Consider the following 25,586-nt stretch of genomic DNA (forward strand, 5'->3'; position numbering starts at 1 on the left):
AATTGTTTGGATGAACAGAAAAACATCTTTTTAAAGGCAGGGTTTCACTCTGTCACTCGTGCTGGAATGCAGTGACACGATTATAGTTCACTGCAGCCTTGAACTCCTGTGCTCAAGTGATCCTTTCACCTCAGCCTCCTGAGTAGCTTAGGTGCAGGCAACCACACCAGGATAATTTAAAAAAAAATTATTTGTAGAGATGTGGTCTTGCTATGTTGCCCAGGCTGGTCTCAAACTCCTGGTCTCAAGCGATCCTCCTGCCTCGGCCTCCCAGTGTGCTGGGATTACAGGCGTGAGCCACCACACTAATCCTGAAATACTTTTTTTTTTTTAAATGAGGGATTGACACACGTGAATATGGAGGCTAGGAAGTCCCACAGTCTGGTGTCTTCAAGCTGGGGGCCCGAGAAGCTGGTGGTGTGGCTCCGGTTAAAGCTCTAAGGCTTGAGGAACAGAGGAAGAATTTGTGTCAGTCCCAGCCTGAGTCTGCAGGCCTAGGAACCAGGAGAACTGATGTCCAAGGGCAGGAGAAGATGGAAGTCCCAGCTCAAGCTGAGAGAGAGGCGGAGAGAGAGAGAGAAAGAGAGAGTGAGAGAGAGCAAATTTACCCTTCTTCACCTTTCTGTTCTATGTAGACTCTCAACAGAATGGATAATAAGCACCTAAAATTGTGAGGGTGAGTGATCCTCTCTATTCAGTCTGTTGATTCGAATGCTTATCCCTTCCAGAAACACCCTCATAGATATACTCAGGGATAATGTCGTACTAGCTTTCTGGACTCCCTTAGCCCAGTCAAGTTGACACATAAAATTGATCAGCACAGTAGGTTCTTAACCAAATCTGCTGAAGGAATACATGAGTGCAAGAATCCCTATCTCCACTGTGAAGAAGTTTATAAATACAGCCATACCAGAATGTAATATCCTGCATATGTGTGTGTGTGTGTGTACGTATGTATGTGTGTATATATACACACAATCTTCCATGTTTCTAAATTATCTTTGTTTCTTTTTTAGATAATTTCATCACTGATAGGAGGAAAGAAGTGGGTAAGAGAATTGCTCTGCCCTGTGGAAAAATAAATTGGAAGCCAGTATTTTCTGAAGTCCCAAAAAGAGTTAAATAGAACCTCTGACAAGTATAGCCTCAAAGTCTGTAATTCAAACCCAAAGTGTCCCTCTGTACTTTGGAGAAGTCTAGGATATGCTCTCCTGGCTCCGTTAGTGAGACCGAGGACATTCAGTCTCCAGAGGATAATTACTGGCATTTAAGTTTTTCTCTCTGGAAGCACTGAGGCAAGCTCTTTCTACTGTTCTGCCTGCCTCGTGGGGCTTCTCCCTTATTAGTGAGAGAATTTCAAAGTTGGGCTTATTATTCTGGCTTCCTTTGTCCTCTTCCTGTCTACCCCCTCTTTGTCCAGGTTACCTCTTATAGTATAAATGCCCTTTATAGCCCAAAACTTAAGGACTCCATCAGCAAATGAATACTCAAGTTCAACTCCCAGTGACAGATTACCCACTGTGTGCAGGACCATTTACTCTCCCAGCAAATGAATTTTACTTAACCCAGTTCCTACTGTGTGTCCATCCCTTCATCAAATGGGATGACAATGAGATTAGCAATGAATGAATGGCCTGGAATCAGCTCTCAAGACCACGTAGTCTGATGGGGACAGGGGTAGGCAGGATCTTTTAGGAATGGTGAAGGCCAAGAAGACATCACAAGACTGTAGAACGTCATTTGGTGTCTTCTTATATAATTTCCAGAATAAGCCAGGATCCTCATCTTTGAAGGTGTTGCAGTCTCAGTGTGTTGGTAAGAATTAACAACATTAAATTGCTTATAAAGACCTTTCTTCACCATCTTCTTTTTGCTGTATGTAAGAGCATCCCACCTGAAAACAGGAAAGGCTCTATTTAGAATCCATCTTGGAACAGGTTGCTTGACTTTCGCAAACGCTGCTTACGAGCAATTTGACTCCAAATGTCCAAACTGTCTACCTTTCTCAGAAGTACCTACAGATGCTCATTAATTAGGAACTTCTCAGCGCAATGCAAATATTAGTTGAGAGGATTCAACTTACTTTATGAAATTTTCCAATAAGCTTAAGCATATTTATCTGTCTGTCTGGTCAGTTTACTACAAACAGGTTGAAGGTGGGGCTGGTTTTGTGACCCTTGTCTTTGGACTCCAGGGTTGCCTTTAGGAGCAGTGATAATGAGAATGTCCAGGTTCTGAGCTGCTTCATGACCTTATCCCATTACATGGTTCTTCATTGTGTGTTGGTGCCTGACTGCAGCCTAACACTCATGGTGAGAAATAGAGTGGAGGAAGTTAAAAGCTAAAATGAGATTTGCATTTCTAATCCATGGGCTGCAAATGTGCAGATTCTCCTTAGTATCATGGGTGACTGAAAACCAAGTGTGCCATCACTTACAGGGCAAGCTATTGTTTTTTTCTTGGCCCCATTTCCTTAGCTGTTCTACAGCAAACTCCATTCCTCAACTCTTTCCTCTGGACCTTAGAGCTCTCATCTCTAAAGTGTAAGGATAGGAGGTCTCTAAATATCCTGAGTTCTTAAATGCCATGGCATTTTGGAAGATTCAACCAACTCTACCTCAGGGATTGTTGCACCTGTTGAGAGGCATTTATACCTATCCTGTGAAGGTTTTAAAACATGGATGCAGATTCTTTAGCATTTTTCCCATCTGGAGATAGGGCCTATGTCTTTGACCTTTGAATCTGAGTTTGTGACTACTTCAACCAACAGAATATGATGAAAGTGACACTATGTGCCCTCCAAAGTTAGATCATAAAGGCTTTGTTCTTTCACCTTCTTTCCTGGAATATAATGTCTGAAGCTCTGAGACCACAATGCTGGAGAAGCCATCTGTTCCTAGAGTCCGTCCTGGTGGAGCTCAGCCTTCCAGCCATCTCGTCAAGGTGCAGACATGTGAACAAGGAAGCCTTCAGACGATTCCAGCTCTCAGATATTCAAGTCACCCCTGGCCATTTGAGTCTTCCCAGCTGGGGTCCTAGGAATTTTGGAGCAGAAACATGCCATTCCCTCTGTGCCTTATCTGAATTCTTTACCCTCAGAATCTGTGTTCATGTTAAGCAGCTGTTGGCTATGTTGTTGGTTTGAAGTGGTTTATTACAATCCAATAGAATGAGAATGTCTGTTAAGCAATAGAAAAACAGATAGTCTCAGAGCGACACCTGGCTAGCCCTTTCAGATGAAGCTTAGAAGTGTTGGTGGCTGGGCTGGTGGCTCACGCCTGTAATCCCAGCACTTTGGGAGGCCGAGGTGGGTGGATCATGAGGTCAGGAGATCAAGACCATCCTGGCCAACACGGTGAAACCCTCTCTCTGCTAAAAATACAAAAAAAAAAAAAAAAAAGCCAGGCATGGTGGCAGGCACCTGTAGTCCCAGCTACTCAGGAGGCTGAGGCAGGAGAATGGCATGAACCCGGGAGGCAGAGCTTGCAATGAGCTGAGATGGCACCACTACACTCCAGCCTGGGCGACAGAGTGAGACTCCGTCTCAAAAAAAAAAAAAGTGTTGTTGGTAAAAATGGAAATTCTTGGCCTTTAACTTGTTTGTGTGTCTGCATGAACATGTGTTGGGAGTCTTTGCCTCTTCTTTCCTGAGAGGGTGAGTGTTGGAGGAGACCTAGAAAGTCACCTTTTAAAAGAGAGTTGCTCTCCTCTCCTGTGCTGACACCTTCTCTCTGCTGCATCCCTTCTCGTGCTTCTTCATCCACCCTGCTGTGCGAAGTGCTGCATGGGAGCAGACCCCATCATCCCTGCATATGGAATTCCTCAGAGCAGGAGTACTCCCTGCTTCCTATCAAAACTGTGTTCATCCTGAATGAAGAGTCGGTTTTCCATCAGAGAGACTATAGAAGGGACTGGAAACAATAAGAGGCAATGCTCAGCCGATTTTGCTACGCATAAGGTGCTATAGTAAGAGCTTTCTTTACATGCTTCAACCCATTGACTCGTCATAGCCACTCTGTGAGAAAGGGAGGCAGGCATGAGTGTGGCCCCATTTAAGAGATGTGAGAGGGGTGGCTTAGAGGAGTTCAGTCTCTTGCCAGGATTTTGATTCTAACATGACTTATACACTTAACCTCTCTGCTATCCTGCTTCTCAGAAAGACCCCAATCTGGAAGCCTGTCTCTAATGGTTAGGAATGAGACCTTGAGCACCTCGTACAATCTAGACCTGCTCATATGTCACTTGGTGGTGAAACTTTCTGTCCTGCAAGATCAAAGCACTTTTGAGGGTCCTCACGATGCCCCATTTGTGCAAAAGCATTTATAACCTCTTGGGTTTTGTGCATTTCCAGGAAGCACTTTGCACTTCTCTTCCTTAGATTCTATTATATTTTGAGATGCATAGTTTTCATGTTTAAAAAAGAAGTTTAATACAATTTTGGTTCAACACTAGGTACACCTCTTTCTTTTGTCTTTGACAAAAGCCTAAAGCAGTCAGGTTGCATGAATCTTAATCCCAAAGTAACCTCCACCTCCTCATTGCAAAGTGCCTTGCATCTCAGAGGTCATGCCAATCAGAACAATGAATCCAAGATGTATTGAATTGCAGCTTGGTGATAATTATTTCTTTTTCTTTTCAGCAGATTCTTATTAGTCAGTTTAAAGCTTGCATTTGCAGAGGGCTCTGTGCTCTGCATATAACTGAGCTCACCTCCTATGCCCCAGGTCCAATTCTGAATGCAGCCACCAAGTCCATCATTACCACCAGCTCCTTCTGTGTGCTTCCTTCCTCCCACCCCTGGCAACCAGTCACGAAGGGCTTTTCACTCTTTATATAATCTTGATACTTCCTGCCTTCTTTGCCCCACTCCAACTTTATCTTTGCTGTGTCTCTGTTTGGTGTCTCATCTGCTTTCAACTGCCATATTCTCTCACCATCCTTACTGGCTTGACAGCTGGCACCTCTTGTGCCCACACTAATCCATTGTGTACAGCACAGCCAGTGAGATATTTTACAAATGCAAATGCCCCACCGTCCACCTGGGAAGTAGCAGGGATTCTTTGAAGTGATAGAAGCAGTGGGGGAAAGGAGTCAGAGGTCACTGCCCTGTGATCATCTCCCAAGTTTGTGTCTCCCATAGAATGCAAGCTTCTTGAGGGAAGATATTCTTTGTTCTTTATCTTCATGCTCTCAACAAGCCAGACAGTGTCTGCTGCAGAGGTTTAATTCTGAATGAATGAGGAGCAGTTAGGTGTGGAAAACTGTGAAGAGTAAACCTGGGAAATCACAGGAGACGGAGAAAGATGCCACGTGCTCCTACATCTGAACTCAAGGAAAGAAGCTAGACATACAGCTCTCCCAGCCCAAGAGGTCAAGGAATAATGCAGGTTAATGAAAGTGGAGAATAGTTTGATGATTGATGGCAGAGCTCTGTCGGACTTAGTGATGTGGCAGACGGGGAGAGAAGCAGATAAGAAGGCACTAGCAAGGGTCTCACTGAGGACTTACTTGAAGACCTGGGTCTGTGGGAGCCCTCCAACCTGGATTCCATTCATGTTCTTAATCCTCATAACTCTGTGACCTAGGAAGCTTGCTTAATCTTTACAATACTCAGTTTCCCAATCTGGGAATTGAACCATATCAAGGAGGGAGAACCCTTCCTTCTCTGACAAGGTAGGAGTGGTCTAAGTGTGTGCTGTCTGGAATCAGATGGAGCATGCTTGAATCCCAGTTGTGCCCCTCTTGTGACTACTTGGGCAAGTTACTTAACATCTAAAAGCTTCAGTTCCATGCTCCATAAAATGGGTAATACTGATTTCACATGGGTTTCAAGAACACTAAATAAGATGAGTATTTAAAAAGTAGCACATGGTAAGTGGTCTCTGAAAAATAATTGCTTCCACTTTACCTGGGGCAAACGCAAGCTTGCCCCTTAGAGACCCCAATCCCTGTCTCCCACCCTGGGCTCTGCATTCATGGTACCCACCATTCCCCATGCCCACTCTCCTTGCTGAAGATTCTTTTCCTTCTGGGTCTCCCCTGGCACTGTGAACTGCCCTCTCTCTTCCTTCCCTTGAAAAGTGATTTTACATCCTTGGCTTTGTGTGAGCTCTTGACATACGTCAGTGTTTGGAATATCAGCCTAGAACAGAGCAGGAAGCCCTTCCAAACATGAGCCTGGAGGCAACACATAAATGACTTTGCAGAGATGGTTCTGTCTGTTGCAAGTTAAAACTGAACAAAGAAAGCAATTCCCTTCTGTTCTGGGTGCCCTGGAAGCTGTGGGCATCCTTGCATCTGGGTCAGGAGTCCACTTGTTCTGCAGCCAGGGATGGAATCATCATCAAAGGTATCTTGTACTGTGTGCCCGGCATTGTGCAAGACCCTTAACACACATATGACAGATGAGAAGCAGCCTGTTTAACAGGGTTCATTAACTTGTCCAGACTCACCTATAAAGTAAATAGTTGAAGTCAGATTTGGAAGCGGACCTGTAGATTCCAAAGTCTGTGTGTTCACCACTAAACTTCATAGCCTCTTAGAATGTAAAAAGTAGAGGGCATCCCTTTTTTTGACAGAAAAAAAGAGCATTTTGGAACGTTTCCTGTGGGTGTGCCATGGATTGCTGATAGGAGTTAGTGAGACTAGAGACAGCAACCAGGTAAAAGGCCATGGTGACTGGTCATGTAGAGGCAGGTAGCCTGAGGATGCCTCATTAGCTTCCGCAGGCTGTGGCTTATGAGGCACTCAGAGACCCAGGCCTTCTCCTAGGTGCACTAGCAGCAGGTCTCTGGCAGCAGAAGGACTAACCTCAGGCTCTGTCCAAGTCCACCGTAGGTTTCTGCCCTGGGTCATTCAGGATGGTCTCTGTGCCTTGCTGTCTCTAGCTCTAGCATAATGTGACACATTGTTTACAAAATTTCCTCTCAACCTTTTGCAGTGTGACTTTGTGTTTTTTCTGATTAAGTAATGTAGTCTCTTTCTCCATCCCTTGAATCTGGATTTAGTTTAACCTAAGGAACATTACAGAATGTGATGTGAACAAAGGCTTCAAAAGCACTCTTACAACGGGGCTCATCCTCTCTCTCTCTCATGGCTCTTTGGAGCCCTGAGACTATCAAGGGAAGGAGCCTGAGCTAGCCTGCTGGAGGATGAGGCACCATGTGGAGCCAAGAGGAGCAAATCCAGCTGAGACTCTCTTAGAACAGCCAGACTGCCAGCCACCAGCAATGTGAGTAATGTTGCCTAGATCATGCAGCATAGCTGAGATGCCAGCTGACCCTAGAAATCAACTGAGCCAGTCCAGCCCAGGAAACCTGCCTAGCTTATGCACAGAATATAAGAAATAATAAATGTTTGCTGGTTTAAGCCACTAAGGTTTGGAGTTTTTTTTAAGCAAAAATAACAGGTAATGTCTGAGTCAATAGGCAGGAGAATTTTCAGGTGCCTCTTGTTTCTGAGCTCCCACAACTTTTAGCACCCCTAGTTCAGCACATATATGTTACACCTGCCTTGAATTAGAGCCTGACCTCCCTGGCTTCATATCCTAGTGAACTGGGATAATTCCCTGATGCCCCTCGCAGGATGTGCAACAGCGGTGTGGCTCTCCTATTTGGTCACTGCTGCTGCTCAAACCCCCGAGGAAGGTTTAGCATGCACATGGACACATGCAGGAGCCCAAGTGGGCATGTGTTACAGTGTGTCCTTTTAGGCTTGCTGTCTGTGGATGGCTTGAGTGTTAACCAGCTCAGTGGACCATCTGCCTTTCTGCAGGGCAGAGGGTCAGTGTGACAACTTTCCATATCCTGAGCTCTTGTCCAGTGTCCTGGAAGAATCGGGTCACACATGAACTCAAAGGATGAATGTGGGGGTTTTACTGAGTGGCGGAAGTGGCTCTCAGTGGGATGGATGGGGAGCTGGGGAGCTGAAAGTGGGGATGGACTGGGAAGATGATCTTCTTCTGGAGCCTGGCTCTCCAGCAGCTGAATTCCTCTCTGACTACCCCCAGTCGAACTTCTCTTGCATTCAGACATTCCTCTTCCTCTTTCTTTCTCTGTGGTGTCATTCTGCCGTTCATCTGTTTGTCTTTTCGTCTCCTCATCTGCTTGTCTGCTTCTGGAGCCTGGAGTTTGGGATTTATATGGGTACAGGATAGGGGGCATGGCAGGCCAAAAGGCAACTATTTTGACATGAAAACAGAAATGCCTCTTCCCACTTAGGGCTGTGGGCTTCCAGGCTTGAGGGGCCCTTGCTGGGGAACTGCCCTCTTCTACCCAGTGTTTCCCTGTCTCCTCTCTGTATCACTAGGACAGAGTTGAAGCTGAAGGTCACCACATCAACCTCCTTTATTCCCCAACTGGGATCTAGACTCTTGGGGCAAAAGGCAGATCATGGAGGGTATTATACCCCTGGCAAAGAGCCCAGACTACATCCTGAAGGTATTTAGGAGCCTTGAAGGTTTTTGTTTGTTCCTTTGCTTTAAAACCAGAATTGAAAGTGTTCTGTATTCTGTTCATGATGGTAGGTTACACCGCCATATGCATTTGTCAAAACTCACAGAACTGTACACCAAAAAGTATAAACTTTACTGTATGTATATTATGCTTTAATACAATATTTTAAAATAAATAATTTTTAGTATGGAGACACATGAGAATTTGAATGAAATCTGTGGATTCTCCAGTCCCATTATGAAGACCATACTGTTACTATGACTACATTTTGTCATACATAATTCATTAAGAAAAATTCTTTATAACTTTCATTCTTAATGCATGTTTCAGTTAAAGAAATCGTATCATGATAGAATTACAAAAATCAGCTTAGAAACAAATGCATATTCACTGTTGAAAACAGTGTGGTAATATTCTACTCATGGGGAAGGGAAGTAGATGTGCTTTTCCCTCTTCCTCTTGCTAAGGACTGTTAAAAACTCTGGATATTATATGTGAAACAAACATAAGATGACTCTGAAAGGTATAAAAAAGCAGACCAACTAGGGCCATTGGGACCTGGGGAGCTACACAGAGGTATATTCCTTGGATGATGATTTTTTTTTGCCTCATCTATCTCAGGCTTGGAGCTGAAGGAAACAGCAACCTAGAAACACCAGCAGGTACAGATTTATTTATTTTTTAAGCCTAACACAAGAACATTCTCTTTAGCCAAAGGAACAGATAAAGGGGTAGCCTATTGTTTAAACTTTTATACAATAACCACTCTAGATAAACAGCACAGAAAACAAGTAGCTCTGCCCCAAGCCATTGCAGCAAAGACCAAGTTGGGTTCCTAGACTTTCACCTTCACTAGAATATGACAAGGGCACAACTAAATCCTTGCCAGGCAATGTCAGAAAAGTCCAAGTGGGGAACTGGGACTTTATCCCTGCTGGGTGGAAATAAGGAGGCTCCTCCGCATTACGGTGGAGATCACAGGGGGAACCTGGACCTCCATCCATCATGGGAATGATGAAGTGCTCCTCTTCCTCCCTGCTGGGAGGTGTCAGAGGAGGCCTCATGAAAAGTCAGCACTCTGACCCCTGCCCATTTATAACAAGGCCACACACTCCTATGGTATCACTGGAGGCCAACTGGGGAGGAGTAATGAATGAGTCCCTTCCACCCTCTCAGCCTGCGAGGTATCAATTGAGGTATATGAAGTGGAACTCTGGCCTCACCCAGCAGTAATGAGGAGACCCCTCACTTGGTTGTCAACAAAGGTCATGTAGGAAATTTGAAATTTCTACCCTCACCTGAAAGTAATGAGGTAGTGACTTCCCTTCCCCTGCCAGAGCAGTGTCAGAAAAAATCAGCTAAAACAGGTTAAAATAAGAGCCATAGAGTCATAACATAGTACCCAGTATATGTCCAGGTTTCAATAGGAAATCACTTATCACACAAATAACCAGAAGGACCTCAAACTGAATGAAAAAAGATGATTAATTGATGTCAATATTGAGATGATAGGGATGTTACAATTATCTGGTAAAGATTTTAGGCTGGGAGTTTTAAAATTTCCATTTTTGGGCTGGCTGTGCACCTGTTATCCCAGCTACTCCAGAGGCTGAGTTGGGAGGATCACTTAAGCCCAGGAGTTCTAGCCCAGCCTGGGCAACGTAGCAAGACCCTATCTTTAAAAATTTAAGTAAAGAAATAATAAATAAATAAATAAATAAATAAATAAGGCCAGGCATGGTGACACATGCCTGTAATCCCAGCACTTTGGGAGGCTGAGTGGGCAGATCACCTGAGGTCAGGAGTTTGAGACCAGCCTGGACAACATGGTGAAACCCCGTCTCTACAAAAAATATAAAAGTTGGGCATAGTGGTGAGCACCTGTAATCCCAGCTACTCAGGAGGCTGAGCCATGAGAATTGCTTTAACCCAGGAGGCGGAGGTTGCAGTGAGCCAAGGTCACACCACTGCACTCCAGCCTGGGTGACAGAGCGAGACTCTGTCTCAAAAAAAAAAAAAAAAAAAAAAAAAAAATCAAAGTCCATCTTCCTCTCCCCAAGATTTGATTTGAAGTACTCTTTTAACATGTATTGTTGACCCTTGAACAACTTAGGAGTTGGGAATGCCAAACTCCTGTGCTGTCAAAAATCCATATGTAATTTTTGACTCCCCTGAAATTTAGCAGCTGTCATAAAAATGCTTCAACAAACAATTACTAAAATACTTGAAACAAATGAATAAATAGAAAGCCTCAGCAAAGGAATAAAAGATATAAAGAAGAACCAAATAGAAATTTAATTAATTAATTTATTAATTTGTTGACAGGGTTTTTCTCTGTCACCCAGGCTGGAGTGTAGTGGTGCAAACTTGGCTCACTGCAGCCTCTGCCTCTTGGGCCCAAGAAATCCTCTCGCCTTAGCCCCCTGAGTATCTGGGAATATAGGCACACACCACCATGCCCAGCTAATTTTTGCATTTTTTTTGTAGAGATGGGGTCTTGCTGTGTTGCCCAGGCTGGTCTCCAAATCCTGGGCTCAAGTGATCAGCCTGCCTCAGTCTCCCAAAGTCCTGGGACTCCAGGCACGAGTCAGCATGCCTGGCCTTATTTATTTATTATTTCTTTACTTATATTTTTAAAGACAGAGTCTTGCTATGTTTCCCTGGCTAGTCTTGAACTCCTGGGCTTAAGTGATCCTTCTGCCTCAGCCTCTGGAGTAGCTGGGATAACAGGTGCACAGCCAGCCCAAACGGAAGTTTTAAAACTAAAAATTAAATAACTGAAATGAAAAGCTCAATGATGGGCTCAACAGCAGAATGGAAGTAACAGAGGAAGGAATCAGTGAACTTGAACTTAGAAAAACGGCAGTTTCCTAACATGAATAACAGAGAAAAAACAGGCTAGAAAACAAAATAACAATGCTTCAGACGCCTGTGGAATTTTAGAAGAGATCACATATTTGTGTAGTTGAAGTCCTCAAAGGAGAGGAGGAGAAGGAGAGAGAGTCTGAAAAAATATTCAAAGAAATAATGGCTGGAAATTCCCCAAATTTGCCTAAAATACACATAAACCTAGAAAGTCATGAAGCTGAGTGAATCCCAAACAGGATAAACTCAAAGAAATCCCCACCAAGGCACGTAATACTCACACTTCCGAAACTGAAGGCAAATATAAAATCTTAAAAGCAGCAAGAGAAAAATGGCATCTTATCTATAGGGAAACACAATTTGAATGACAAAGAACTTCTGAGAAATCAGGATGCCAATAAATAAGAACAAGATCGTGTCCTTTGTAGCAATGTGGGTAGAGCTGGAGGTCATTATCCTTAGCAAACTAACGCAGGAACAGAAAACCAAAAAACGCACGTTCTCACTTATAAGCGGGAGCTAAATGATGAGAATTCTATGTGTTCCTGAGAACACGTAGAGGGGAATGAGACACTGGGGCCTGCTTGAGGGTGGAGGGTGGGAGGAGGGAGAGGATCAGAAAAAATAGCTACTGGGTTCTAGGCTTAGTACCTGGGTGATGAAATAATCTGTATAACAAACCCCTGTGACACGATTTTACCTGTAAACAAATCTACACATGTATCTCTGAACCTAAAATAAAATTAAAAAAAAAAAAAGGAAAGCAGGAGGCCAGAAGTAGTGGCACAACATTTTCAAGTGCTGAAAGAAAAGAACTGTTGAGATAGAATTCTATATCCAGCAAAAAACACCTTTCAGGAATCAAAAGAGAAATCAAGGCATTCTCAGATGATGGGAAAATAAGAAAATTGGCCACCAATAGACCTACTCTAAAATAATGGATAAAGGGAGTTCTATAAACAGAAATAAAATTAGGGGGAAAATAAAAGAATCCCGGAACATCAGGTAAAAAGAAAGAAGACAGAAAAACATAGGTAGGTACAAAACTTTTCTTCTTCTCTGAAGTTTTCCTAAATTTTTTAAGGTTGGAGCAAAAATTATAACACTCTGATGTGGTTATAAATGCGTATAGAGGAAATATATGAAGACAATTATAAATGAGGCATGGTGAAGGGATATACAAGGAGCTGAGGTTTCTATACTTCATTCAAACTGGACAGCACAGCCTGGTGCAACATTGGGTCACATTTGTAAGTTTCACACGTAGATTCAGCCAGCATTTTTTGAACAGTTTCTGTGTTAGTGGTTCTTAATCCTAACTGCAAGCCAGAACCACCCAAGTGGCTTTTATAAAATACTCCTGCCTAGGTCTCGCTCACACTGATGGAATCAGATTCTCTGGGGATTGGCCCAAATATTAGTGCGTTTTAAAATCTCCCTAGGTGATATTTATCAAACATTTCATGTCCTTTTGCATAATGTGTTAGGCCTCTTCCCACATATTATCTGGTTAATGTTCCCAGAAATTCCATGCGATTAGTATTTTTTCTCCCTATTTTATGGATAAGGAGACTGAGGCTCAGAAAGGTTAAGAAACTTTTCTTTCTGTATAGCCTGTAAAGAGCAGAGCCAGAATTTAAAGCTAGCGTGGACTCCAATGCCTTTGCTCGAAATCACTGCTCCCAAATGGGGTAAAGATAAGGGGCTACATGGGGAGAGAGGGCTGGTGAGGTGAATAGAAATTTTTCAAAGGGGTTCAAACATTTTCCTGAAGGTAATAGGGAGCCACTGAAGGATTTTAAGCTCTGGAGTGAACAGGTAATATCTGCACTAAAGGAAAAACTCTCTGGTGCCAGCACTTTTGCGTATTTCTGAATCTGCTAGCCAATACGGTAAAAAGTAAGCTATACTCCTCAAGGAATTAAATTAACCGGTTCCTAAGTTTCCAGAGGAATTAAGAATAGATAATGGTTCAGAGATAGTCGGGGAGTCCTGGCTCTGGCTCCGCCGTTACCTGCCGCCCTCCCCACAAGACGTGAACCTGGTGAAGGCAGAAACAGTATCTTGCTCATCCTGTTGTCCCTCCTGCTCAGCACAGGACCTGGCAAGGAGCAGGAGACCAACAGGGGCTCATGAATTGAAATGCACAAAGTCCTCCTGCAGCTCCTTCCCAGCTGCAATTAGCAGATGGCCAAATTCCTCTCCAGGTGGTTCCTGACCTAACAGGTGCATATGTGGAAGGCTTCCCCCCTTGCAGAGCATTTCAGTGTCTGATTTATTATTAACAGGAAGTGCTGAGCCTGGATCAGATCCAGAAAACAGTCAGAGCCATGAGTAAAGAGGTAACAGCTCCTAGGAGGAAAGTTTAAAGTAAATACAGTCCCTTAATCTGGGGCAGGAAAAACAGGTTGTAATGTATGAGGTGTCAAACTTGTGAGGAGTCTTTGGGAAAAAGGCTCCCTCTCTCCTTCACTGGCATCCTCCCTCCTTTCTGCCTGCCTGTAGCAAACATTGATCTAGGTCCTACCATGTGCTAGGCACTGTGTTAGGGGCTGGAAAGGCAGAGAGGTTTATAGTGAATATTCTATGTTTTCAAAACACAATAGGGTTGGAGACAGAAAATGAATAGCTGTAATAAAACATCAAGATTAAGTGGTATGAGAGGTCAAAGGGAGGAAACAGAGCTCACTTCTAGCTTGAATGTTTGAAGCAAGCTACATGAAGGTAGAGGTAAACTTGAACTTGAGGGAAGGTTTGAATCGAAGTAGCAAGAATCATTAAGAATGCAGACTTTATCCAGGCAGACATGGTCTGAATGCTGATCCACATACCACTGGCTGTGTGACCTTAGTGAACTCACTTCACCTCTCTGAACATTAGCCTCCTCCTCTATAAAAGTGGATAAAATATTCTCCTGTAATTGTCCTTTCTCCTGCATGATAGGTCCATCTCTCTCTACTTGGATATTTTCATCAGTGCATGTACATGTTGTAATAATTCCCATGGAAAAAAACCTCTCTTTTTTGAAACCACCTTCCCCATCAGCTACCACCTGTTTCACTGCCTTCCTTTAGAAGAAATTCCTCACACTAGTTGTCTACACTTGTCTCTCCATCCTCACTCCCCGTTCTCTCTTGCGCCCACTCCAATCAGGCTGTTGCTTCTATCATCCCATGGCAACTGCTAGGTCAAGATCACCAATGACCTACATGATGCAGAACCCAAAGGTCGTTACTCATCCAAATCTCACTTAACTCAGCAGCAGCACTTGACGCAAATGACCATTTTTTCCTCCTTTGCATGGCTTCCAAGATGCCACACTCCATTGGTCTTCCTTGAAGCTCCAGGTTTTGCCTTCTGAGCCTCTGGCTGTTCCCTCTTCATTTCCCCAAGCTTTACTTAGTGCTGGACCAGCCGAGACTCAGTTCTAGGACCTCTTCTCTGTCTACTTGCACACTTTTGGTGAACTCATTTAATAATGTCCTGACCTACAGGCCCTGACTTACCAGGTGCTTTAAATGGCTGGAATAATGCCAACTTACGTTTCTCTTCCAGACTCTCCCAGACTCAGACATCTGCGGCCTACTGGACACGTTCCCTTGGGTATGTCTCATCGGCATCTGACTCCCAATATGTCCAAAACCAAACTCTCCACCATCTCCACCCACTCAGACTCCTTCAGAAGCTCCTCTTGTCTCAGTTATTGACAGTTCCATCGTGTGCACTGCTGAGGATAAAAACTTCGTGTCATCCTTGACTCTTCTTTCTTTCCTATCCCATATGAAATCCACAGCCAATTCCATGGGCTCTACATCCAAAATACTTCCTGAATGTGACCAGTTCTCACACCTCCGCTGTTCTTACCCTGGTCCAAACTACCATCTTACTCACCTAGGTTGTGAAACAGCCTCCTAAATGCCGTCTTGCCTCCTCTGTTGACCAACAGCCAGAATGATCCTTTCATAATGTCTCAAATCATGTTATTCTTCTCCTCGCTGAGCCCTCCAGTGACTTCTCAATGCTCTCAGAGTGAAAGCTAAAGTCTTATTATGCCTATGAGGCCCTCATGATCTGCCCCCACCCCTGTCCCTCATCTCCCATTCCAACTGTATTGCCTTTCGACCCCCCTGCTTTAACCTGTTCCAGCCATACTGGATTTTTAGGTGTTCCTCAAATCCACAATGCATGCCCCTACTGCAAAGTCTGCTTTTGCAACAGCCTGTCTTGTCCAGAAATCTGCAAGACTTAGTGGACAGTCAGGCAGCCATAGCAAAATACCATAGATTGGGTGGTTTAAACAAACAGAAATTCCTTTCTCCCAGTTCTGGAGGCAGGAAAGGCCAAGATCAAGGTCAGGCGGGGTTTGGTTTCTGGTGGGGGCGCCCTTCCTTGCTTATAGACAGCTACCTTCTTGCTATGTCCTTCGCATGGCTTTTCCTCTATGCATGTACATGAAGAGAAATCTCTCTCTCTTTCTCTTCTGATACGGACACCAGTCCTATCAGATTAGGGTCCCACCCTTATGACCTCATTTAATCTTAATTACCTACTCAAGGCAAGGCCCCATTTCCAAATATAGTCACTTTGGGGGTTAGGGCTTCGACATATACATTTCGGAGGGTGGAGGGAGAAACACAATTCAGTCCCACTATATATATAGTTGTTTATTAACTGTCCCCTGCTCATCTTCCTCACTTAGAAAAGAGCTTATCTGCTCTATTCACTGCTATATCACCAGTATTTGGGCAAATGTCCCAACATGTTAGGTATTCTACGTAATAGCAGTGGTTTATGTTTTTGTTTGATGTATGTAAGTGCTATATTTGGTGGTACTTACAAATTTATGTACTTACTTACATACTTAATGACAGTAAGTGCCGTTACTTAGTGCCTGGCATATGGAAGCATTCAATGATGTTCACATTATTAGAAGGTAGCCAGAGGAAAGAACTTTCTATGGGGAGGGATCTCTAAAGCATGGACCAATTTGCAGAAGTGGGAACATATGGCTTACTTAAAGGGAATAGCAAAGAGCAAAGAGTTTTTTGTTTGTTTTTTCGAGATGGGGGAGTGCAATGGCACGATCCCGGCTCACTGCAACATCTGCCTCCTGGGTTCAAGCGATTCTCATGCCTCAGCCTCCCGAGTAGCTGGGATTACAGGCATGCACCACCACTCCTGGCTAGCTTTGTATTTTTAGTAGATAGAGGGTTTCTCCATGTTGGTCAGGCAAATTCCCAACCTCTGGTGATCCACCTGCCTGGGCCTCCCAAAATTCTGGGATTACAGGCATGAGCCACTGTGCCCAGCGGGAATAACAAAGAATTCTGTGGAGCTTGGGCAACCTTTGCTCAGTTGTAGGAGGGTCTTCGGTGCCATCCTCAGGTGCTAGGAACTCAGTGGCAATTGGAAGCCATTTAATGCTTTCAAGCAGGAGAGTGGCATAGTTAGAGCTGCATTAATTCAATTCATAAAAGGATTCATTCAATTCAGAAAGGATTGATTGGGGAAAAATGAGATTTGGGGGCAGAAAACCCCAAGGAGAATTCTTCAAGTGAATCAATTTGACTCGTAAGTTCTCACTATTATACCATCTGCTACCCTCTGCCTCTGTCCTTTATATTTTATTTCAATAATGTGTTTTCACTTAAAAGTAATTATTAAGTATCATTATTATTATTTTAGATGGAGTCTCGCTGTGTTTCCCAGGCTGGAGTGTAGTGACATGATCTTGGCTCACTGCAACCTCCGCCTCCCTGGATCAAGCGATTCTTGTGCCTCAGCTACCAGAGTAGCTGGGACTATAGGTGTGTGCCACCAAACCCAGCTAATTTTTGTATTTTTTGTAGAGACAGGGTTTTGCCATGTTGGCCAGGCTGGTCTTGAACTTCTGACCTGAAGTGATCCACCTGCCTCAGCCTCCCAAAGTGCTGGGATTACAGGCGTGAGCCACCGCACCCGGCCTAAAAGTAATACATTTTGATCTTTTTTCATATGAGCCACATAATTGCTAACCAATTTATGTAATATTTAAATTAGATGATTTATTGAATTCTCTTTCTCACTCTGTCTTTTGATATTGTCTGTAACATTGCTGTGATGCCTCAGAATGATTCTTCTTTTGCAAACTACTGAATGTTCTCAGAAGTCCAGTGATTTCTCTTTTATTTCTCATTCTCTTGGAGAGAAGATCTATTTGTCTATTACTGGGAGAATAATGAGCTCTGGTAGAGTTTGAATGGGTTCTTGTTCAAATACTTGGGTCCTAGAAAAATGGGAACTGCTGCATTACTTGAGGTTGATTTTAACTTGCTTGGGGACCTGGCTCCTGTGCAGGTGGTGGGATCAGTAACATCTAGTGGTGGCCATTGGAGTTGGTTGCTTTCCCAGGGGCAGTATTTTTCACCTCTATCCCTCACACTCTAGACAGAGTCCCTCCCTGGTCCCCAAATGTCTTCACTTAACTTGTAGCCCCCTCTGTGTCAGGGAAGGCTGAGGGTAAGCTGATCTCAGCCACCCCCTTTGCTGCCCATCCATTCATCTCTACTCTTTGTCTGTCTGATTTTCAGATTTTCACTTACATCATGTCACTGCCACTTCCTCAAGTAGGCACTGAACCCCACCCCAAATTTTTCTTTCTTTATCTCACTGTTTTCCCAACTGCGATCTGAAGACCACTTGAATCAGAATCATCTGGAGAGCTTGGTGTACATGCAGAGTTCCTGGCCTCCACCCTGGACCCTGAGCATGAAAACCCGCATTCTATTTTTTAACCCTGTCTGCAGGATTTCTTGCAGAAATAGCACATAATGTTTTGCTTCTCCATGGTACTGTTGTCTGTATTATTTAGGTATTATTTACGCTATTGAAATATACATGTATTTGTATGTATATTCTAATTATATATATTCTAGTTATGTATTTACTGGTCATTTCAAAGGGAAAATTTGAAGCATGGGGAATGAAGTCTATTGATACATTGAAACACTTGCCACCTATTTCATCACTTCATAGACGAAATAGGATTTTTATATTCTTTATAAGGTTTTATTAGGATAATAAAACCACATTGCAGAAAACTGGAAAAATAGGGAGAAAAACATAATTTCCCCAATTTGATGCAACGACTGTTTTCATGTTGGTATAGTCCCTTTGGGTCTCTGTACAGAAATATTCATAAATGTGTGCAGCATCATTGTTAGTGTTGGTGCCATTTGGTGTGATGTACAGTCAGAAAGAAGAGGCCAAGATCACTGAGTCTATTCTGGGCTTCCTCCTTCCAGGACATAGCCCACTGGACTCATGGAGAAACCCGCTTACAAGAGACCCATCCCAGGGCACCCTGCAGGACCAGGTGCAGAATATCCTAAGAGCAGATCCCCAGCTTACCAATGTGTTCAGCATCCTGAGCTGGTGCCCATGGGGTTCTCCCATTCAGACTGTGTTTATTGTCACCTCCTATGTGCCAGTGAAATGAAGAAGACCCTTTTGCTTCCCTGGGGCTCCCAGGCTTATGGGGGAGACAGGCACATAAACAGCAATTACTGCACAGTGACACACATATCACTCTGGAGGATGGTTACTTTTGGCCTTGGAGGACAGAGCACAGTCACCAAATGACCAGCCTCTGTTCTATGCCCAGACTTGTTTCCAGTGGAGCCAAGGGGCTTTACAAAATGAAATACTGAAACTCCAAACTGTGTGAGTCATCACGTTAGGCAGCGTCATCACTGCAGGGAATGGCATATTCTCTCTTTTAAATTTTATTGCATTTTTATTGGAATTCTGAAATATTTACAGTATATAGAAATGGACAGAAAATGATGAAACAAGACACATACAGACAGATTTCAACAAAGAGCTTATTTTGCCACATTTGATTCATATTTTCTTTAAAGGAAATAAAACACCTCACTGTTGAAGTCACCTTTTCAATTCTTCTGGATCACAATTCCCTCCCTTCCTCTCTCCTTGCCTAGAGGAAAACACTGTTTTGAAGCTGGTCTGTATTCTCCCTGTAACTGTTTTTCTTTCATTACCTAGGTAGGTGCTACATGCTTTAAGTATATATACGTTGTATCATACATGTGTTCTTCTGCAACTTACTTCTATCCACCTCTCAATATTAAGTTCTTGAGATTTAGCCATGTGGATCACGTAAAACCTAGTTCCTTTATTTCAACTGCTATAGAGTATATTCCAATATTTGAAAATAACACAGTTTATTTATCCATTGTCTCTGGGATGGACATTTGGATTCCTACAGACACTGTTAGGCTGGGGGTGCTGGTATATGTCTATAATCCCAGCACTTTGGGAGGCTGAGGCGAGAGGATCCCTTGGTTCCAGGAGTTCAAGACTAGAAAATACTCTTCCTTATATCTCCTTATTCATACGTGTAAGAATGTCTCCAGTATGAGTTCCTAGAGGTAGATGACCTAGGTCTTCAGAAATGTGTATTTTCAGATCACTGCATATTTCCGAATTGCTCTCCAAAATGTTTATACACATTTTTACTCCTACCAGCAATAGAACAGATCCCATTTTCTAACACTGGCATTATTGCACATGGCAATTTTTGACAGTTTTGTGGATTCAAAACAGTATCCCAGTAAGTTTTTTTTTAACTTACATTTATCTGATTAATAGAGAAGATGATTATGGTTTCATATGTTCATATGTAGTTCTTTATGTATTCTGGATACCAACCCTTTTTTGCTTATATGCATTGAAAATGTTTTCTTCCAACCTCTGGCTGTCTTTTCTTTTCTCTCTCTCTTTCTCTATTTTTCTTTCTTTTTTTTTTTTTTTTTGAGACAGGGTCTTGCTCTGTCACCCAGGCTGAAGGGCAGTGGTACAAACACTGCTCACTGCAGCCTTGACCTCCCTGGGCTCAGGTGATCCTCTCACCTCAGCCTCTCAAGTAGCTGGGACCACAGGTATACACCATCATGTCCAGCTTAGTTTTTTGTATTTTTTTGTAGATACAGGGTTTCACCATGTTGCCCAGGCTGGTCTCAAATTCCTGGGCTCAAGCGACCCTCACACTTGGCCTCCCCAAGTGCTGGGATTATAGGTGTGAGCTACCAGCCCCAGCCTCTGGTTATCTTTTAATACTGTTTTCAGCAACCTCTTTCTTATAGATATTTGTAAATTTTCCTTTGATGTAGTTGTGCATTGTACATTTTGTTTGAGGAATCCTCTCTGTCCTGAGACCATACATAGAGTCTCCAATAGTGTCTTCCAAAAAAGTCAAGGTTTTGTTTCTACATTTAAATCCATAATGCAAGTGAACTGAAGTGGTCCTTTTTTTAAAACTATGAAAAGTTCACAATATTAGAATGAACAGCTCCATTATTATAAAACAAACATAACTACAGTCTATGTCAAGACATAAAACCTCAGGGCCAGAGAAACCCTTCATGTGTCCACTGCCAATTATAACCCCTTCCTCTTGCCCAAGTTAACCACTATCCTAACTATGATGCCAATCATATTGTTGCTTTTCATTGTAGTTTTACTATGTATTTAAGCATCTTTAAGTAAACAACTCAAGATTGTATTTACTATCTAATTATGGAAGCATCCTTATTGTTTAGTTCTGCTTGTATTTTTAAACCATGTATAAATAAAGTAATATAGCACATAAGCTTTCATGTCTGACTTCTTTTTCTTCAACATTCAGTCTGTGCCATTAGTCTAGGTGAGGTGCAGGATCATTTGTTCATTCCCATGATGCTATGTTGTGCCCTTAGACGAATACTCCACAGTGCATTTATCCAGTCTAGGACTGGATGTTTGGAATGGATTTATTCCCAGTCTGGGGATACAGAGGTCAGTTTAATTTCTTTCTGTGTCAAAACCAATTCTTCCACAATCATCCATTGAAAAGCCTCTCTTTTCACTGCTACTTTGTGGAGGCATCTTTGTCATAAATCAAATGTTCCCTTTTTGTGTGGTCCCCTTTCTGGTGTCTGTTTTGTTACATTGGTCTGTTTGTCTATTCTTGCATCAGTACCACACTACCTTAATTAGTTAAGCTTATAATCAGTCTTGAGAGTCAGTGGAGCAAATTCTCTCCTTTATTCTTCTTCAAAGATATCTTCCATCTTCCTGGATCTTCATAATTCTAGTTTATAATTCACTTGTCAACACACACAAACACACATACACACACAGAGATTCACACCTTTTGGACTTTTAGTTGAAAACCATCTGATTTAATTTTGTGTGTGTTGTGAAGTTGAGATCTTATTTTATTCTATTGTCTATTCTATTGGGATGGCCAGTTGTCCCAACTTCATTTATTGGCTATTCATTGGTATATTAACATAGCTGCACCATTTTTCTGTTCACTAATACAGTTGATCTTCATTATTCATGGGAATGTAATTACTTGCTAACATTTATCTGTAGGCCTAAAATAAATCCTCTTGGCACTTCCATGGTCATTTATGGACATGTGCAGCACTGACAAAATTGAGTCATCTGACGGGCACGCTCCCAACTGAAGTCAAACATGGGTACACTGTGCCTGCTTGTTTCAGCTCTCACATGTCAACAAGTGTCCTTTTCAAGGTCATTTTAATTCCATGGTTTTCGCATTTCAGTGCCATTTTTTCCTGGTGATTGTGCAGTTTAAAATGTTCCCTGGCTGGGTGCGGTGGCTCATGCCTCTAATCCCAGCACTTTGGGAGGCCGAGGCGGGCGGATCACGAGATCAAGAGTTCAAGTGAAACCTGGTCTCTACTAAAGATACAAAAAATTTAGCCGAGCATGGTGGTACACACCTGTAATCCCAGCTACTCGAGAGGCTGAGGCAGAGAATTGCTTGAACCCAGGAGGCAGAGGTTGCAGTGAGCCAAGATTGCACCACTGCACTCCAGCCTGGGTGACAGAGCAAGACTCCATCTCAAAGAAAAATAAAAGAAAAAAAAGAAAAGATTTCCCAAGCACAGTGCTGAAGTGCTATCTAGTGTTTCAAAGGCTGTGATGTTCTTTGTGGAGAAAATATGAATGTTACGTAAGTCTTGTTCAGGCATGAGCTATAGTTCAATGTTAAGGAATCAACACTATATATTAAGTGAGGTATCTTTAAACAGACACACACATAAAACAAAACAATGTTATATATTGGTCAGTTGATGAAAATGTTGTGACCAGAGGCTTGTAGTAACCTAACCCTGTATTTCCCCTAGAAACAATGGTTCAGTATTTGCTAATTCAGTTTTCATGGTGAATTTATGAAACATAACTATCATGAGTAACGAGAATTGACTTCATTTGGCTAAGATGCCTTTTTCTATAACTTTACTTTCAGATTTTCTGTGTGACTCTCATAAACAGCATACGGCTAGATTCCACTCCCCAACCCCTCAGTCTAATCTGAGAATGCCTGTCTTTTTAAAAGAATGAGTTTATTTATGAACACTAGTATATATTGGCTTATTTCTACCATTTGATTGTGTATGTTACATTTACCCTGTTTTTTTGTGTATTTTTCTCTCTTTTTTTCTGCTTTGTATTGAGTTTCTCAAATTCTATGTATTTATGTATTTATATTTACCCTCCAGGTTTATAAATTATACATTCTATCTTAATTCTTTTGGTAGATACATTACCCTTAAATTGTTAACATGTGTGTTTAATCAACAAAGACTAAGGTTAAACTGTATCTTTCCTTCTTCCGCACATATAAGGATCTCAGAATATTTTTCCTTTAAAAGATATAACTTATATTGTACATGTGATATTTCTTGGTCCCTAAATTTGAGTGCTCTTTCAGAGTTGAACAAGGTCTCAGTTTGCAGTTCTGAAGAATAAGGAAGAGGTCTAGTGTTCATATTAGTTTGTCTGCCCCACCTGCCACTCTGGCTGAAAACATGGAGCTGGTGCTAACTGCAAAGTCCATTGCAGTATCTCAACAGGGAGATAAACAGGAAGTTATCCTCCCATGTCCCTGCTCTGAATTCAGGTTTGTGCATCAGCTTATGGCTTTGTTGGGGAGAATTTAAACCTTGGACATGTTAAACAATTTTTAAAAAGTGAAAGAGGAAAACAAAATAATGACCAAGATACCTGGGGGTCACGTTGACCTTCACCTTCAGACTAATGTTACAATTTATACATGATTGGATATTGCTACAAAATATGAGGCTCTTCTTTCCTCTTCTTTCCCTTTTATCTCTGTGGAATTTTGGTTAAATGGGCTCTTGAACTCCTGCTAGTTCCTCCTTAGAGCTTTATAGGTCAAAGGCCAGCTCCCTTCTTTTCTAGGTGGCTCCTATCAGTTGAATGTCTGTTTTGTGCCAGGCCTTGGGCTCACAGATTTTTTATTTGCAGACTCACTTAAGTCATGCACAGAATAGCCCTTTAGAGTAGACACATTGGCTGCATTTGTAGATTAGGAAAAACAGAAGCCCATTGTGGGGTCCAAGGCCAGGAACTAGAAAGACGTTGACACATGTTTTAACCCAGAGGATCAGCTCCCCATCCTGTGCTCTTTTCTTTCTAGAACAGGGGCCTTACTCTATAGGGTATCTCAGAATCATGTGGGGAGCTGGTAAAACCGCACCTTCCCAGATGCCACCCTCCATCCATGCATTTAATGGCTCCAAGGTGAGGCCCAGGAATCTGCCTGCTTATCCAGCCCCCTAGATGACGTGGAAACACTGGTCTCAGGGCGCCAAGAACTCCAAAGGCAAGCCAAGAAAAGGTCAAAGTTCACCCCAGACAGAACGTGACCCCCTAAATGGCTATCCCGGAATCTCCTGTCAATTTCTTCTCTCTGCTCTGGTTTCTCAGCCTCAGGACGTCATCTCTCTCTGGTTTCTCAGGATCTCATCTCCATGCCCTGGTTTTGCCTCTGGACTCTAAGCCTTTCTCCTGACTCAGGAGCTACTCTGTTTTAGGCCCTTCCTGGAGAAAGACACTGTGCCTGGGGTTGAAGAACAAGCAGGTCCAGGAGGAGAGAAAAGCATTCAGATCCAGGAAAAGAGGGAGCAAAAGGATCAGTCACGATGAGGTTGACAACCGTGACTTTCACTCTAAGAAGCTGGAGCTGAGAGCATTTGCGGGAAGTGTAATAAGACAAAAACTGAAGAGAGGCTTTGTTCTTCCCTCTCCCCTGGACCAGCAAGAGACAAAACCCATGTCCCTTATTTTGCACAGAGATTAATTTTCTCCCCATAACACTTCAGAAAGAAAGAGAAGTAGCCAGGCCGAGAGGCAGGCACAGAATGCGTAGACACAGGTGGGTTTGCAGGGAGCAGACATTTTACTCTAAGATCACTCTGATCCAACCAAAAATAGGTGCTTCCAGAGCCACCTGTCCCTTTCTGCCAGCAGCCACCTTACTTCTTTCTCACTCTTCATTTGCCCCCTCTCACATTCATGGGCAGCAGCCTGAAGGCCAATTCTGAATTCAGAATGACGTCACCTGGAAGGATGTTGGATTATTATAGGTCCCCTTTCCATTGCTCAGAAGATCTTAAGGCTCCAGCTGTGCACAGGGCTTGCTCCTGGGACGAAGGCACAGACCCCTGACTGCCTGCCTCACCTGACTCCTAGTTCAAGCTTTCACTGGCCCAAGACTTAATGGAACCCTCATTTGTGTCTACCATGGAAAAGGAGTGGGAAAATGTAGTTGAAACAGGGAGAGATTGGGGAGGAAATAATTCAGTCTGGAATCCTGGGGGAGCTGCATGCCAGGCCCTGCTCCGGGTACTGGGGAATCCCAGTGTGGCTTGGTTTTCCAAGGCAGACGGGAATTCCACCATGTCTCCTTTGCTTTAGAATTCACTGTTTTTTAGAGATTTAAAACCCATTAGGGAATGGCTTGAAAAGTTAATAACCTGTTACCATTCTGGAGAATTACATTTGATGTTGTTTATAGCTATTTGGCTTATGAAAATAAATACATTAAGATTGGGAGCCAATTCTTATTCATGCTACTTATTGAAGGCAGATCATACAATAATAAATAAATGTCATTAATCTTAAACCCACATGGGGAGAATTTCACTTTTAAATATTAATTGTACTTGTGGGATTGTTTTTAAACTAGAACCTAAAAAAAGTGCAATAATACATTAAACTTTGCACCTCTGGTACAGGATTCGATTTGTGTGGGAAAAACAAATTAACTGTGAAATGTAACCAGGAAAAGTAATGTTGATTTCAAGGAGCACATAATTAGGGCAGCTCGGATATGCACTGGATTCTTCTACCAAGGCCCCTACCAAGCCTGAACTCTAGTGAACAGGTATT

Source organism: Nomascus leucogenys, chromosome 2, assembly GCF_006542625.1.
Source record: "Nomascus leucogenys isolate Asia chromosome 2, Asia_NLE_v1, whole genome shotgun sequence".
NCBI classification, from domain to species: domain Eukaryota; kingdom Metazoa; phylum Chordata; class Mammalia; order Primates; family Hylobatidae; genus Nomascus; species Nomascus leucogenys.